Source organism: Carya illinoinensis, chromosome 10 (assembly GCF_018687715.1).
Source record: "Carya illinoinensis cultivar Pawnee chromosome 10, C.illinoinensisPawnee_v1, whole genome shotgun sequence".
Classification (NCBI taxonomy): domain Eukaryota; kingdom Viridiplantae; phylum Streptophyta; class Magnoliopsida; order Fagales; family Juglandaceae; genus Carya; species Carya illinoinensis.
In genome coordinates this window covers 22,398-37,939 of record NC_056761.1, presented here as the reverse complement: position 1 = coordinate 37,939, position 15,542 = coordinate 22,398, and the positions used below count along the sequence as shown (strand labels likewise).

The window sequence follows — 15,542 nt, the reverse complement described above, 5'->3', positions numbered from 1 at the left end:
TTGGAGGTCCTCTTGGGTCCTTCATGGAAAATTTGGGATGAGATTAGAGAGGGAGTAAAAAATGATATAAGGGGTAAGGAGGTAATGGAGAAGCTAGAGGTGGATCCTGAAAATTATGAGATGAGTGATGAGCTTTTAAAATACAAAGGGAGAATAGTGGTGCTGAGTGTGGGAGAGTTTAGAAGGAAGATCTTGATGACTGCATGGAAGTGCACTCTAAATACCCTATTATTGGATTAAAATGCTAAAATGTGAATAGAAATCATAGGAATTAATGTGTATTCTTGAATTGAGTTTTTATTTACATTGGGATACTCATAAGAAGTTTTTTATATTTAATTTCAGAGTTTATAAAAGAGCAAGTTAAAGCCCAGTCAAATTCAAATGAAGACTTTCATAGGGTTTGAGAGTAATTTGGATCAAGAAAAAAAGAAAAAAAATCACAAAAGGAAATTGCAAGAAGTCCAAATCTGAAATTTGCTAAGAGACAGCTTGGACATATTTTAGTATTTTGATCTTAACTTTATACTCACATGTTATATTGATGCAATTCTTGATGCATTAGAAAGCTATCTTAAAGTTCTATAAATTTGTCTGTAATAAGAATTTCCAAATTTGAAATCTTCAAGTACATACATGGCTGTCAAAATTAGTCCTAAAATTTAGGCGACTTTTTTATACGGGAATTATGAAGACATTAGGGTTTCTTTTCTACCCTATAGAAGCATATCATTAGCACGGAATAGAGGAGAAGGAGAGGCACAAGAGACAGATTTGAAGAGAAAAAAATCACTTCCAGGGTCGCCGTTTGCTTTATTTTTTTCTGGAGATTTTTGTTGTCCATTATATTTATGGGTAACTGAATTCTCAAGTAGAGTTAGGGATGGATTTGTACATTAGATGGTATTTTTAATTTATATATTTGATTTTCAAGTACTAAAAATATTTTATTTTATCATTCCCAATTTATTATTGATGTTTTCTTTTTTGAATAATCGTAGAATTTATTCTATTTATTGATTCAGTCATGTTTTTTCTATTGAATGGTTTAGTTATTTGATTATGTTTGGACTAATTATTTATCTATATTGATTTAATTCTTTGCTGCAATATCTCCCCCTGAGAATATTGTTGTCGTTGGATTTTTTCAATAGTGATAATAATAACTTACATATTTTAAAAGTGATGAATGATTTTTTAAAGGGTTACATTTAGTTTAAATTTGATTTATAAATCTATACATTCCGATCGGAAATTTTAGAAATTGAGTTCCCAATTAAGTTATTCAATGAATTAAGAATAATTAAAATATCGAATTTGTGTAAGGGATTCCCGACACTCTATTGTTTATCAAATTTGAGTACTTCTTCCGTTAGTAACTTTACTTGACTTTAATTTACATTTAAAATTAATTTTCGTTCTTTATTAATCATTTAATATTTTTCTTTAGTGTTTTTGTACCTTCTGCTATTTTTTAATTTGTCTCATTGAGGAATCGACACCTAAAAGTTGTGCTACAACTACCGTGTTATTATTTAAGCGTATTCAAATTTTGGTGCCATTGCAGGGAAGATGGTTAAAGAATTGTTAGATAGTTTTTCTTTTCAGCAATTTGTAAAGGCGGTAACTTCGTTCCCTCTTTTAGCTTGCTGCATCTTTATTTTATTTTCTTTATCCTTTTATGGTTTTTTTTTTAGTGTTGCATTTTTCTCTACCTTGCATGTACAAGCGTAGAGACCAATTTTTTGAATACCGTATCGGATGACGTATTGGTCAAGGCACTGGAACGAAATATTTCAGTACCGGTACCGTTTTGTGTATTGTTTCGGGATAGTTGATATATAAATAAATTATATATATAAATATATATAAATTATATTCTAAAATAATAGTTTATATATGAATAATTTATACATAAATACATATATATAAATTATAAATAGTTTGGTATGAATTGGAGGTCAAAAAATAAACTTGTAGTTTGAAAAAATGAAAAAAAAAATGAAGGCCGAAATATCAGTCGGTACAGGCCGAAATATCGGCTGGTACGACCGGTACGGGCCGGTATTGAGATCGGTATGAAACATATACAATACCTGTACTGGACCAGTGGCCAGTACAACATATTCCAGTCATACTGGCCGGTACGGTACGGTATTTAAAACCATGGTAGAGACGCCTTGGGTCGGTTTACTTGTAGACCTGTGTTAGAATCGGAGTCTAATTTTTCTAATAATTTGTTTGAAAATTCTTTTAATTCTGAGAAAATGAATGAACATGGAGATCAACCCACTAGGATCCTTCAAGATTACCTCCACCCTACACGCACAATCACACCATCATGCATCATGTTTCTAATTAATACTCGCCAATTGGATTTTAAAACGGGGATGATACAGTTACTCCTTACTTTTCATGACTTGAAAAATGAAAATCCATATGTGCACATTAGGGAGTTTGAGAAAATAGTTGCGACTTTTCATAGTCAAAATGCGACTGATGACGTTGTGAGACTTAAGTTCTTTCCTTTCTCTTTGAAGGATAGAGCTAAGAGTTGGCTATACTCGTTGAGACCGCGATCTATTGGTTTAAGGAAAGAAATGACTCAGGTCTTCTTTAATAAATACTTTCCCCTACATAAGACAAACGTTTTAAAAAGGCAAATCTCCACCTTTGCACAAAAGGACAGTGAGACCTTGTATCAGTCTTTGGAGAGATTTAAGGAGTTGTTGAGTATGTATCCTCATCATGGGTATGAGAATTAGCGCTAAGTGGGCTATTTTTATGAGAGACTTACACCTAGAGAATGCAAATTTGTGGAGATGATGTGTAATGGTGAGGTCTTATAGAAAGATCCTAATAAGGCTATAAAATACCTCAATGAACTTGCTAAAAAAACTCACACTTGGATTAGACATAGTGCTACTGAGAGCACAAATAGGTCACGACTGCAGGAAACCCAAATGGTGGTAGAATTTACCATATCAGGGAAGAGGATAACCTAAACGCTAAGGTTGAGATGTTCATCACTAGGGAGCTAGAGGTGTTAAGGACTAAAGACTTAAAGCCAACACACGTGGCTAATCATGTAGAGTCTTTTGGACCATGTTTTGTGTGTGGCGGGATAGATCACCTCGCCCAAGAGTGTCTCACATTTGCTGAGATGAGAGGGATGTATGAGGAACAATGTAGTGACTTAAGTATGTATAAGAAGCCTTTTACACCTTTCTCTGATACCTATAATCCGAGGTGGCGCAATCACTCAAAATTTTGCTGGAATTCTGAAAATTAGCCGCCTGCACAACCCCCTAGATCATATTCTGGCACCATATCATGTATCTTCTTCTTCTAGGAACTCCTTAGAAGATACTTTACATGCTTTTATTGAGGCACATAGTAAAACTAATCAAAATTTTGAATCTTTGATTACGCAAGTTGTTGAAAAAAATAAGGAGATAAAAAGCCATATATCCAAGATGATGAGCTACTTGAGTGTAAATGAGCGTGGCAAGTTCCCTTCTTAACCTCAATCCACTCCCCAAGGTCAACATATGACGCAAGGAAATTTGAAAGAGGTCAATGCCATTGTGACAAGAAGTAGTAAGTTCTTACACATCCCAACAACTGATAAGTCAGAGGATGTCGAAGAGAAACAAAAAAATGATAATACTGAGTTTCTCAAGGAAGCCAAGGTAATTAAGAGCCCATTTAAGGTACCATTTCCTCAAGTTTAAAAATCTGGTATGCAAACCTTGGATCCTTGTAATGAAATCTTGGAGAATCTCAAGGAGGTAAAGATTAACCTTCCTCTTTTGTATGTTATTAAACAACTTCCCACTTATGCAAAAGTTCTTGAAGATTTATATATAGTTAAGAGGAAGCACCATGTTAAGAAGACAACATTTATGATAGAGCAAGTTAGTGCTCTAATTGAGCAACGAATTTCTCCTAAGTACAAAGATCCTGGTTATCTAACAATTGCATGTAGTATCGAGAATCATGAGTTTGGGCAAACCTTGCTAGATTTAGGAGCTAGTGTTAATTTGATACCTTATTCCATTTATTTACAGCTTAGTTTGGGTGAAATTAAGCCTACTTCTGTTGTGCTTCAATTGGCTAATCGTTCAGTTAAGAAACTGAGAGGGATAGTTGAGGATGTTTTGATCCAAATTAACAAGTTTTATTATCCTGTTGATTTCTTAATTTTGGACACCCAGTCAGTTGTTGAGTCTAACTTTAAAGTTCCTCTCATATTAGGTAGACATTTGCTTACTACGACTAATGTACTCATAAATTGCAGGAATGGGTTGATAAAACTATCTTTTGGAAACATGGCCATGGAGGTCAACATTTTTCATATTGAGAAACAGCCAATAGATGGAAAATGCCACAAAATGTACATGATTGATGCACTCATAGACAAGAGAGTTCACAACTCATGATTTTGATCAACTTGAATATTCCCTTGTTAATTCTGAGTTTGATACTATTAGTGATTCATCTAATATTGTTGATATTTGTGCTGTTTTTTATAAAACTCAGGATTATGGAACATGAGCATGGCAACCGAAATTTGAAGAGTTGCCTAAGAAAGGTGAAAGGCATATTCCTGTAAGTACGAAAGCACCAAGAGTTAAATTGAAACCTTTGCCTAAGTCTAAAATATATAAGGTTAAAATGAAAGCTTTTCAAAGTAAATATTCTTAAGAAGAGGTTTGAGCCTAATGACTGAGTATACTTATATGATTTTGGACTTCACAAGCACCAAGGAAAATTTCGGTTTAGGTGGACTGACCCATTTGTAGTGAAAAATATTTACAAAAACGGGGCGGTAGAAAAAGAGGATCCTAAGGATGGTCGGATCTTTAAAGTAAATGGTCAATGTCTTAAAGTATTAATTGATAGGCAAGTTTAAGAAGTGGAAGACATTCTACTTGTAGATCTGGTCTATCAACCTTGACCACACCACACACGTATGTTTTTTCTTTATTTGTTTTATTTTTGTTTTTTCTTATTTTCTTTCTTTTTCTTTTTGTTTGCTATTGTTTTATTTGTTTTTGTTTGTAGGTTAGTTTCATTTTGTCATTTTAGGTTACCATTTTTTGTGCTTAGTGGGCTTTCCACGTCACTCATCACGTGTATTCTAATATTTTTAGTTACTCCCTGTTCAATTTTGATTCTTAAACATTGAGGACAACGTTTCATTTAAGTTGGGGGTGGTGGTGCAAATTCAATATCTAAAATGTTTGTTGGAACTCTGTAGCATATTTTTATGTTTCAATTTTTCTTTTTTTAAATTTGCATCACACATGCATCATTTTTACATGTGTACTCATTCTCATTCATAGCCATCTTCGTGAATTCATCAAATCCACCATAATCATTTTTTGCTTAAACATTCACAGAACCCTTAATGCACTCATCTAAGTTTTGTGGTAATATGGTGGTTTGACACATGTAGCTAGAGAACTCTTTTGCTTAAGTATTTTTGTGAGTTTTGGAGAAGATTGAGAGCCTACAAATGCAGTAAATTGTGATAAGCATTCATTAATTTATTGAATTGAACACTTCTTTTGAAAATATCATTACATAGTTTGTGATAAAATGATGAATATATTTGGGATATGATGAAGGTCAACTTAGTATCAATGTTTGAGCATTGTAAGCTAACCCTTTCCATCAGACCCCTAGTAGCTTTGAACACATGTAGCTTTTTATTTTCATATGCCTACATTATACATGCCTTTCCATATTGGAGTATAACCTATATACTGATTTTTCTACCCTTTTTACTTCCAAGTCTATACTAGGTGTGAAATTTGCATTTTCTTTCTTTTGTTTTATTATTTTCAATTATAAAAGAAAAAAGAAAAAAGAAAAAAAAGGAGAAGAGTACAACTTACAAAGTGTTCAATTGAGTGAGTTTTAAAAAAAAATATCAAGGTTGGGTAGAAATGACAAGAATACCAAAGTGGCATGTGTTTGTCCATCACATTGTTAAAAGAAAAAGAAAGAATAGGAAGAAGAAGGAAAATCATTATTATTCGACAATTTGAAAAGTTTAAGAGTATATCAAGTAAGAAGTGTAGTCTACTAAGATATTTAATAAAATTTCCTTTGTATGTATTTGAAAGTTTTTGAATAATTTTTACCATTTTTTTTCATATAGTCCCGAACCCAACCCACATTACAATTTTTTGTGTTGACCATTCTAATCTTAAGTGAGCTTTTGGAAAGAGTTGTGGGAGTTTCATTTGTTAGTGTTCTTATTATAATATTAATATTTACTTGTTATTTGTACATAATTGCCTAATTCCACAAAAAGTATGTGTATACCCATTTTCAACTCCATAGAGAGAATCATCACGTAAAATACTTTTATACCTGTGAGTTATAAAGTTGAACCTTTCGCTTGAAATGTTCTTGATATTGCATGTGTCAAGGCCTCTAGTTAGATGGATATAATTTGGAACACACACCCACACTCTGTGGATTGCTATAGGTGGATTGCTATAGGTGGATTGCTTGTGATAGAGTTATTGAATTTTTAATATTTCTTTGACAAGTGAATCTAGAAAGTGTTACTTGGTGGTCTTTGTGTGTGATTTTCTTTGGTCTTTTTCGTTGTTTTGGCATGAAAATTGTTAGGGACTAGCAATGAGTAAGTTGAGGGGTGTAATGAGTGCGCATAAGTGCATTCTAAATACCTTATTATTGGATTAAAATGCTAAAATGAGAATAGAAATAATATGAATTAATGTGTATTCTTGAGTTGAGTTTCTATTTACATTGGGATACTCCCAAACAGTTTTTTATGTTTAATTTTAGAGTTTATAAAAGAGTAAGTCAAAACCCAGTCAAATTCAAAGGAGGACTTTCATAGGGTTTGAGAACAATTTGGATCAAGAAAAAAAAGAAAAAAAAATCACAAAAGGAACTGCAAGAAGTCCGAATCCGAAATTTGCTAAGAGACAGCCTGGATATATTTTAGTATTTTGATTGTAACTTTATACTCACATGTCATATGGATGTGATTCTTGACGCATTAAAAATATATCTTGAAGTTCTATAAATGTGTCTCTAATAAAAATTTCCAAATTCGAACTCCTGAAGCACATAAGTGGTTGCCACGATTAGTCCTAAAATTTAAGCAATTTTTTTATGCTGGAATTATGAAGACATTAGAGTTTCTTTCCTACCTTATATAAGTATATTATTAGCACGAAATAGACGAGGATGAGAGGCACAAGAGATATATGTGAAGAGAGGAGAAAATCACTTCCATGGCCACCGTTTGCTTTATTTTTTCTTTGAAAATTTTTGTTGTCCATTATATTTATGGGTAACTAAATTCTCAAGTAGGGTTAGAGATGAACTTGCACATTAGATAGTATTTTTAATTTATGTATTTGATTTTAAATTACTAAATTTTTTTTATTTTTTCATTCTCAATTCTTTGTTGATATTTTCTTCTTCGAATAATCGTAGAATTTATTCTATTTATTGATTCAATCATACTTTTTCTATTGAATGGTTTAGTTATTTAATTATGTTTGGATCAATTATATATCTATATTGATTTAATTTTTTGCTGCAATATCTCCCCTGAGTATACTGTCGTTGTTGGATTTTCTCAACAGTGATAATAATTTACGTATTTTAAAAGCGATTAATGATTTTTTAAAGGATTACATTTTGTTTAAATTTGGTTTATAAATCTATACATTCCGATTGAAAATTTTAGAAATTGAGTTTCCAATTGAGTTATTCAATGAATTAAGAATAATTAAAATACCGGATTTGTGTAAGGGATTCTCGACACTCTACTGTTCATCAAATTTGAGTACTTCTTCTGTTAGTAACTTTGCTTGACTTTAATTTGCATTTAAAATTAATTTTTGTTGTCTATTAATCATTTAATATTTTTTTAATTTCTTTGTTCCTTCTGCTATTCTTTTAATTTATCTCCATGTGGAATCAATACTCCAAAGTTGTGTTACAACTATCGTGTTATTCTTTGGGCGTAATCAGATCTTGAGCCACTTTCATGATTCCAAGGAAAGGGAACACTTGGGGGTGTACTGTACTTAGGTAATGACGGCTAATTTGTTCTATTAGGATGACATGAAAGGAGGGGTGTGGGAGTATGTGAGGAGATGTGACACTTGTCAAAGGGTGAAGAGTGAGAGTAGCAAGCCCAAGAGGTTGATGCAACCCTTACCTATCCATACTCACACTTGGAAGGATGTCACCATAGATTTTCTGGAGAGGTTGCCAATCTCAAATGGTTGTGATGGGGAGCTTGTGGTGGTGGACCGCTTGACCAAGTATGCACACTTCATCGCAATGGTGCATCCATACACGGCCAAGACAATTGCCAAGATTTATGTGGATCAAGTGATGAAACTTCATGGGATGCCGAGAAGCATAGTGATTGATAGAGACCGTGTCTTCATGATCAACTTTTGGAAGGAGTATTTCAAGACGCATGGGACGAAGTTGACTCAAAGTTCAACCTATCATCCCCAAACCGATGGCGAAATGGAGGTGAGCAATCAGACTCTTGACCAATACCTTAGGTACTTTGTGCACTAATATCTGAATAAGTGGGAAGAGCATTTGGCATGGGCTGAATTTTAGTACAACACATCCTACCACCGATCTATCAAGATGATACCATTTGAGGCACTTTATGGGAGACCACCACCGGTGTTTGTAGCCTATGAAGTGGGGAGTTCACTAAATGATTTGGTGGATATAGAGCTTAGAGAGAGGGATGGATTCTTGAAGGATCTCAAGAAGAATTTGGCACGTGCTCAAGACCAAATAAAGAAGTATTTTGACAAAGGGTGGACTATGGAGTCATTTGAACCGGGTGAGTGTGTATTTCTCAAGTACCTACCAAGAGAGCACAATGCACTATCCAAAGCAACATTAAGCAAGTTGAGGACTAAGTATTTTGGCCCATATCAAGTGTTGGAGAAGTGCGGATAGCTTGCATACAAGCTAGATCTACCAGTTGGGGTTCACATTCACCCTATTTTTTATATCTCATGGCTAAGGAGGAAGGTTGGAGATCCGACCAAGGTGGTAAGTGAGATGCCGGTGGTAGATGAAGAGGGATGAATAGCAATCCAACCTGAGAAGATCGTGGAGTATAGGCTTTTGAGGGAGGGTGGCCAAGTGAGAACCGAAGCCTTGGTTCAATGGAAGGGGATTTTGTCCGAGGATGCTACATGGGAGAGTGTTCGGGGTTCTCAAAGATCAATTTACAGATTTGGACCTTGAGGACAAGGTCGGTCTTGAAGGGTGGAGGATTGATGGAGATGTAAGAAGAGCCATTCGTAATGCCACTAGGAGGGTTGCATTGGGTTTCATGCATGGCTCGGGTGGTGAGGCGATTGGTGTCCAAGATAAGTGCAACTAGAGAAGTTTCATGACAAGATGACAAGTTCCTAAAAAATAGGGGTGGAGGCGCCATTCATGGTGGTGGCCAGCCATGATCCTTTTATTTAGGAATTTATTTATTTATAATATGTTTTGTTATTTTTTAGTTTAATTCCTAGTTTATTTCTTAGTTAATTTTCTTTATTTTAGGCATTAGATATTGTTTCTTTAAACTTAAGATTCCTAAAACTTAAGAGTAGATAGATCTAGATCTAAGTTAAGGGAAGAGAGGGGGAGGCATGTGGCGCCAACCCTAAGGGGGATTTCCTATTTATAGTTTGCTTTTGCTTGTTTATTAATCAATTATTGTTATATTTATTTAATGAATGTGAATTTTCTTTTCAATTCTTTTGAGAGTTAAGTGCTAGCCCGAGCTAGTCTTGATTTTCACTAACCAACCAACTTAGATCTTTGTGTTGCCTTGAAGTAACCCTAGGTCTAGCCAACCAACAAGCAAAAAACCCTAGATCTAATCACCCAACACGCTAATTACAAGTGAGCGAGAGTGAGGCTTCCATCAGGGGGTCACAGACCTAAGATTTCAGTAAAGTTTTTTCTTGATTGCATTAGACCGGACTGTTATCTATTGGTCTAGTCGGTTCGGTTTGGTTCATACGAGCTAAAAACAATTTTTTTCTTCATTTCTTGTTTTGGTAGATAAATTGCTGCAAAAAATTATTTAAATTAGTAAAATCAAAATCAAGTTAGCTCTTTAATGTGCTTTATGTTACTAATTCGTAAAACAAGTAATTATAATTATATTTATAATGTTAAAAGGTACTAACTAAGTACTTTAGTATTCATAATGGTTTATATTAAAATTTTAATATTTTATATAAGGTTAATGAATATTAAATAATTTAATTTTCCATAAATTATTTATACTTGAAATTTAGGTATCTTAAAAAAAATTACCTAATTATTTCAATTACGTGTAAATAGTAGAATATGTATTTACATATAATAACATACATTATCATATGATATACTACTTAATTGATAACATATATTATTTTACATTCTTTATGGTTAATGATGATAGATTAGATAAAAATTACATAATTAACTTATACAATTATTATATAAAATAATATTTAAAAATTTTATATGTAAGTGATTCGGTTGAATTCGGTCTGGTTTGGTAAAAAAAAAAAAAAAAGAGACTCGGAACAGACTGAAAATTGAATTTTGGAGACATCATGGACCGAGACTGAGTAAGGGTGAATTCGGTCTAGTCGGTTTTTCTAGTTTGGACAGTCTAAATTTTCATCCCAACCCTTAGGGCCTGTTAGGGAACTCAACTATTCTCATACATTTTCAAGCTATTTCAGTAATATTCACTACTATTTTGCTACTATCTCACTTTGAGAGAAAAATAAGAGTGAGAAACCAAACCCTTTCTCCTGGTGGGCAGTGGTATTTTTAGGCCGTATGATGCTGAGAAATGTTTGGACAAATTATCCCATGTTATTTTTGACATTGATAATATTGCATTAAATGCTTTTTGAACAACCGTCGTCTATCCATTGATACCCTGCAGAAGGGCAATATGCATTTTAATTAATGCTTATCAGGATTTATGGTCTTGACTCTTTAAATGTCATATTGGGCCACTTCCTCATTAATTGCTCGGAAAATGATAGTATGACTATCAAATATGTATGCTAAATATGCCTACTCATATATTTTTATTTTTTTATTTATTCTATTTTTTTCTTAATGATTAAGGAAGTGACTATTAGTTAATTTATATATATCTTTTTATTTTTTTCATAATGATTAAGGAAAAATAAAAAATAATTAAAGAAAAATAAAAAAACTCATTTGTACTAGTGTTTACATTTGGTAGACATCGTAGTATTGTCCTTAATTACTCCTATCCAATATAGACCAAGGGTTTCGCTATATACGGTGTATTTCACACATGAGCTTGTTTACCTTCGCTGACGTGCAGAAAAAATATTATTAAAAAAGTAAATGCAAAGAAGACGATTGACGCAAAGCAACGTCGCAGGCCCACAAACAAGGCTCCATTTTTCCCATATTTACACACCATCCATTGTTGACACCTCTTGTCTTTGCCACCATTTCCCCCCATGTCTCCGCCTGTCTCTCCCGCCACTGGCACTCACCTCTAATCTGAGCATTTGTGGTTTCCTCGCCGGCACTTATGTCATATCCTGGGTTTCGGTTTCCCCCATCGCCACTTCTTGCCATTGTCAAATCTAGTTGGTTTGACCCCAATTCTTTACTTTGCAATTTTGCTATATACAGTCGAAGCATTGTACTTCTTAGATGTGATTGGACCCTATTTCTTTACTTTACAAAGTGCCTAGTTTAAGAGTTTTCATTTACTTTAACTGCAACTATTACATCTTAATGGTGGACGCATTGTACTTGTCTTAGAAATTATTTGTACATTGAAAAATCTAAACCAGGCACTTCATCATTTTTTTGGCTTTTTGAATGATGATCAGAGTACTTCATGAAAGTCTCTCTGCTCAAAGCACTTATCGTATGTCAGTGAATTGCAGTGTCAAAGGCCCTCAAGATTTCTACATCCATGCTTTGGGTAAAACCTGAATTTAGCATTCCAACCAATAGCATTTTTTAGATTCAAACAATGATAGCCAGCTTTCTCATTTTAAATCTCAACCTACAACAATCCCATCCTGATGTAGTTTAATAGGCAATGACGCATCATCTACTAATTGATTGATTACAGGTGAAGGAAAATCTTGAATTTGTCACACCGTTGCATGCCCTTTTGCCCTCTCTCCCTTGGTTCAAGGAACTGTTTACTGAGAATTCTTCTTTTTCATTTACTTGAGAAAAGAGATCTCTCGGACTAATGGATACTATACATTGATGTGAAATAGGCATCTGTTGGAGATGACCACCAGAAGCTCTATTTCTTGGCTAGTTTGGACCTACCGGGTGGTAATGTCTCCAATTACGTATTTAGAGATTAGAGAGGAGAAGATGAGAGAAGGAGCTGGTATGAAAGGCTAAGGGGGATGGAGCAAACTTGGACTAGGGGAGCACCATTTCAATTTGCTACGCACCGTTTCACTTAAATGGAGGGAACATATTGTTTCATCACCTGATATATTTCCCGCACAAATTTTTGCTTCTTTTCATCCCTCCCACCTAGTAACATTTCAATGCTCTATGCACCATTTCATTCAAACTCGAGGCTCCCAGCTAGGTTTCGTGCGCAAGGGGGTACGCCAAAGTACCTGTGTTTAGATTTTTCCATAGAGCAATTATCACTTAGTTTGGTCCTCGCTTGATCTTCTCTTCAAGCTATTGATGACCTAAGATCTAAGTTAATAGGAGGGCATAAGACCTTCTTTGCAAACGCCCTCTGTCAAGAACCCTTGGGGTGGGTACTTACTCCCCAAACTAGCATCCTTTGGCAAGCACTTTGGTGAGGGAACTTCAACTTTAGAACGAGCTTACCTTAGTGGGCACTCCTAATTATGGAAAAAGAGTGGCGTAAAGGTAGAGATTTCAATTTGTATCGTATCATTTGGGTTTATGTATGTTATTTGAACTTAGATAACGAGAGATTAAACCCTAACTTGATCTGATTAACTAAATGAGTCATTCAAATTTGTGTTGAGTGAGCTGGAGTTGTGCCATATTAACTTTCTTTTGATCAATATTCATACTCTTACATATATTTTTCAATAAATTTATTTAAAACACAATTATCATATGTTTTAATTTGTTACTATGGACAAAAGATCTAGTTTCTACATCAATACTTGTTGTGACAACTTTTTGCCAATGAAAATCACATTGATCTCCTCCACGCACAATCTACCAACAAAAGAAACCAATTAGATGTTAAGATGAGTTGTGAATATTAATATTTTTCAGATCTTATTGAGATGGGTTTAACCTTTTTAGCTTGGAATGTGTTTAACTTTTTAGATTAAAATGTATGAAGTAGGTTGAGATGGATAATTGTTTTATGGGAAATTGAATAGTGGATCCTGTCAATAATTGGTTTGAGATGACTTAAATTTAGTTTAATAACCAAAGATAGCCTTAGAGAGTATAAAGAGTTTTATGTCTTACCGAGAGGTATTTAGGAGGTATTTATAGGAAACAAACTGTATCTTGTGTAGGAAGCTTCCCTCCCTTTTAACTTATATGTTGAGCTATTTAATGCAAGTTATTTCACTAAAATCATTTAAAGCTAGACGTTCACTAGATTACGGCATTGCTGGTTAATTATGATACATTGTTGGCCATGCCTATTTGATTACGCTTTTCCAATCGAGTCTAATCATTTGTCTTATCAATCTCCATCGTTGGCAAGTCGTCCATTCTCTGATGGCCCTCGCCTTGCATATCGTCCCACCACATCCTTTCGGTAGGCTCTTTGTTGGGAACCTCAGTCAAGTCCCCAAACACTAAGTTGTCCACATCTTGGTTCTCCTTAGGTTGACCAAATGTCTAAACCCTCTTGCTTGGTTATTGCTCAACAATGGCAATGATGGCAATTTTGGTAAGATGAGGTTTGGTGTTTAAGGCTAGTTTGATGTATGGGAATGATGGAAAAAGATGAAGGAAGTGATGGAACTCCAATGCATGTGATGGGGTGCACGACAATAGTGAGGCACAATAGGGTTGGCGCCTTTTTGGTGTTTTCCTAGGGTTTGGAGTATGGAATGACTCTTAGGTGACATGCAGGATGAGATCCAAAAATGTAGGAAGCGTTTTAGGATTTATGGGAATTCGGCTAGGGTAAGAAGAGACAGGATATTTAGGGTTTAAGTAAGATCCTAAGATTTAGGAATTGGAGGCTAGGGCTAGGGTTTTCTAAAATGTAGGAAATCCTTATGGAGGCTAGGGTTTTTGGCTAGGCTTGTTGAAAAAGTAGATCTAGGTTAGATCTAGGGTTTTATGGCTTTATGGGAGTGGCATGATATGGACTTGGGTCTTATGGAGGCTAAATATGCGTTTGGTAAGTGAGAAAGTGTATGGAAAGGATATGAAATTATAGATCTAGGCTATGGCATGTGAAAATTATAGATCTATGGAAGTGGGAATACGTTGGGTGTGATTTATGATTGGGTGATGGGAATTATGCAAGAAAAATGATAAACACGATGGAAATATGAAGAACACGATGATGAAAACTCAACTCCAATTCAAGAATTACACCAAGATGAAAGAATACCTCATATATTGATAAATTGAATCACACATATTCAATGAATTGCAAGATAATGATTCGCTCTTTGGGATTCACGAATTTCACCCAAAAAACTCAAGTGCAAAGACACCGAAATATGATCTCCTAAACAAATAATCTCTCTCTAGGGTAAATGCCCAAAAGATGCAAATGAAATAACTAAGGGTCCTATTTATAGAGTTTACAAATTGGAAACCCCCAAAAGATCCATATTAAATTTAATGAATAAATAAAGCAAATTAAATAAATAAAACAAATAAAAAAGTAATAAAATAGATAAGTGGGTCTATGGTCGTGACATGCATGGCCCATGGTGGGCTACGGTAGTGCATGGCTCATGGCTGGGCTAGTCTTGGTATGGTCCTATGGCTGGCTGCATGGCATGCATAGTGCCATGTGTTGGTTTGGTGGTGGGCAGGGCATGGAGCTATGCGTGGCTTGCTAATGGTGGCATGGCATGGTGCCAAGCCTAGGCTTGATGGTGGGCATAGGGTGATGTTCTGCTGCTGCTGCTGTGAGGCCCAGTCAAGTGGCTTAGGCAGTGGTCCTGCATGGCCCGAGCTGGTGGCCTGGGCGATGGGCATGCATGGCCCAAGCTGATGGTCTGGGCGCTGCAGCTGTAAGGCACGGGCTGGAGCCGTGCGTTGGATGGCATCCCTGGTGGGCATGCCACTGGCCTTGCCTGCAAGGCACGAGCTAGAGCCGTGTGTTGGATGGTGTGCTTGTGAGGGCACGTCACTAACAGTGGTGCTAGGGCACGCATGCATGCGCGCATGTGCACGCTCAAGGGAATGCACAGACCTGCACGCATGGTCTATGCGTGACTAGTATCCTCCACGGGCGCCTGCTGCGTGTCAGGGCATGAGCCAAGGCATGCAAGCAAGCT

General features: G+C 35.3%; 1 non-coding gene across 1 annotated transcript; it reads right to left on the bottom strand.

Annotated features, from left to right (window-relative positions):
- Window positions 1-2,647: 2,647 nt before the first annotated feature.
- On the bottom strand, window positions 2,648-2,755 carry LOC122280235. The gene has a single exon (XR_006229820.1). It is a non-coding gene; the product is annotated as a small nucleolar RNA R71 (small nucleolar RNA).
- Between the last annotated feature and the right edge of the window lie 12,787 nt (window positions 2,756-15,542).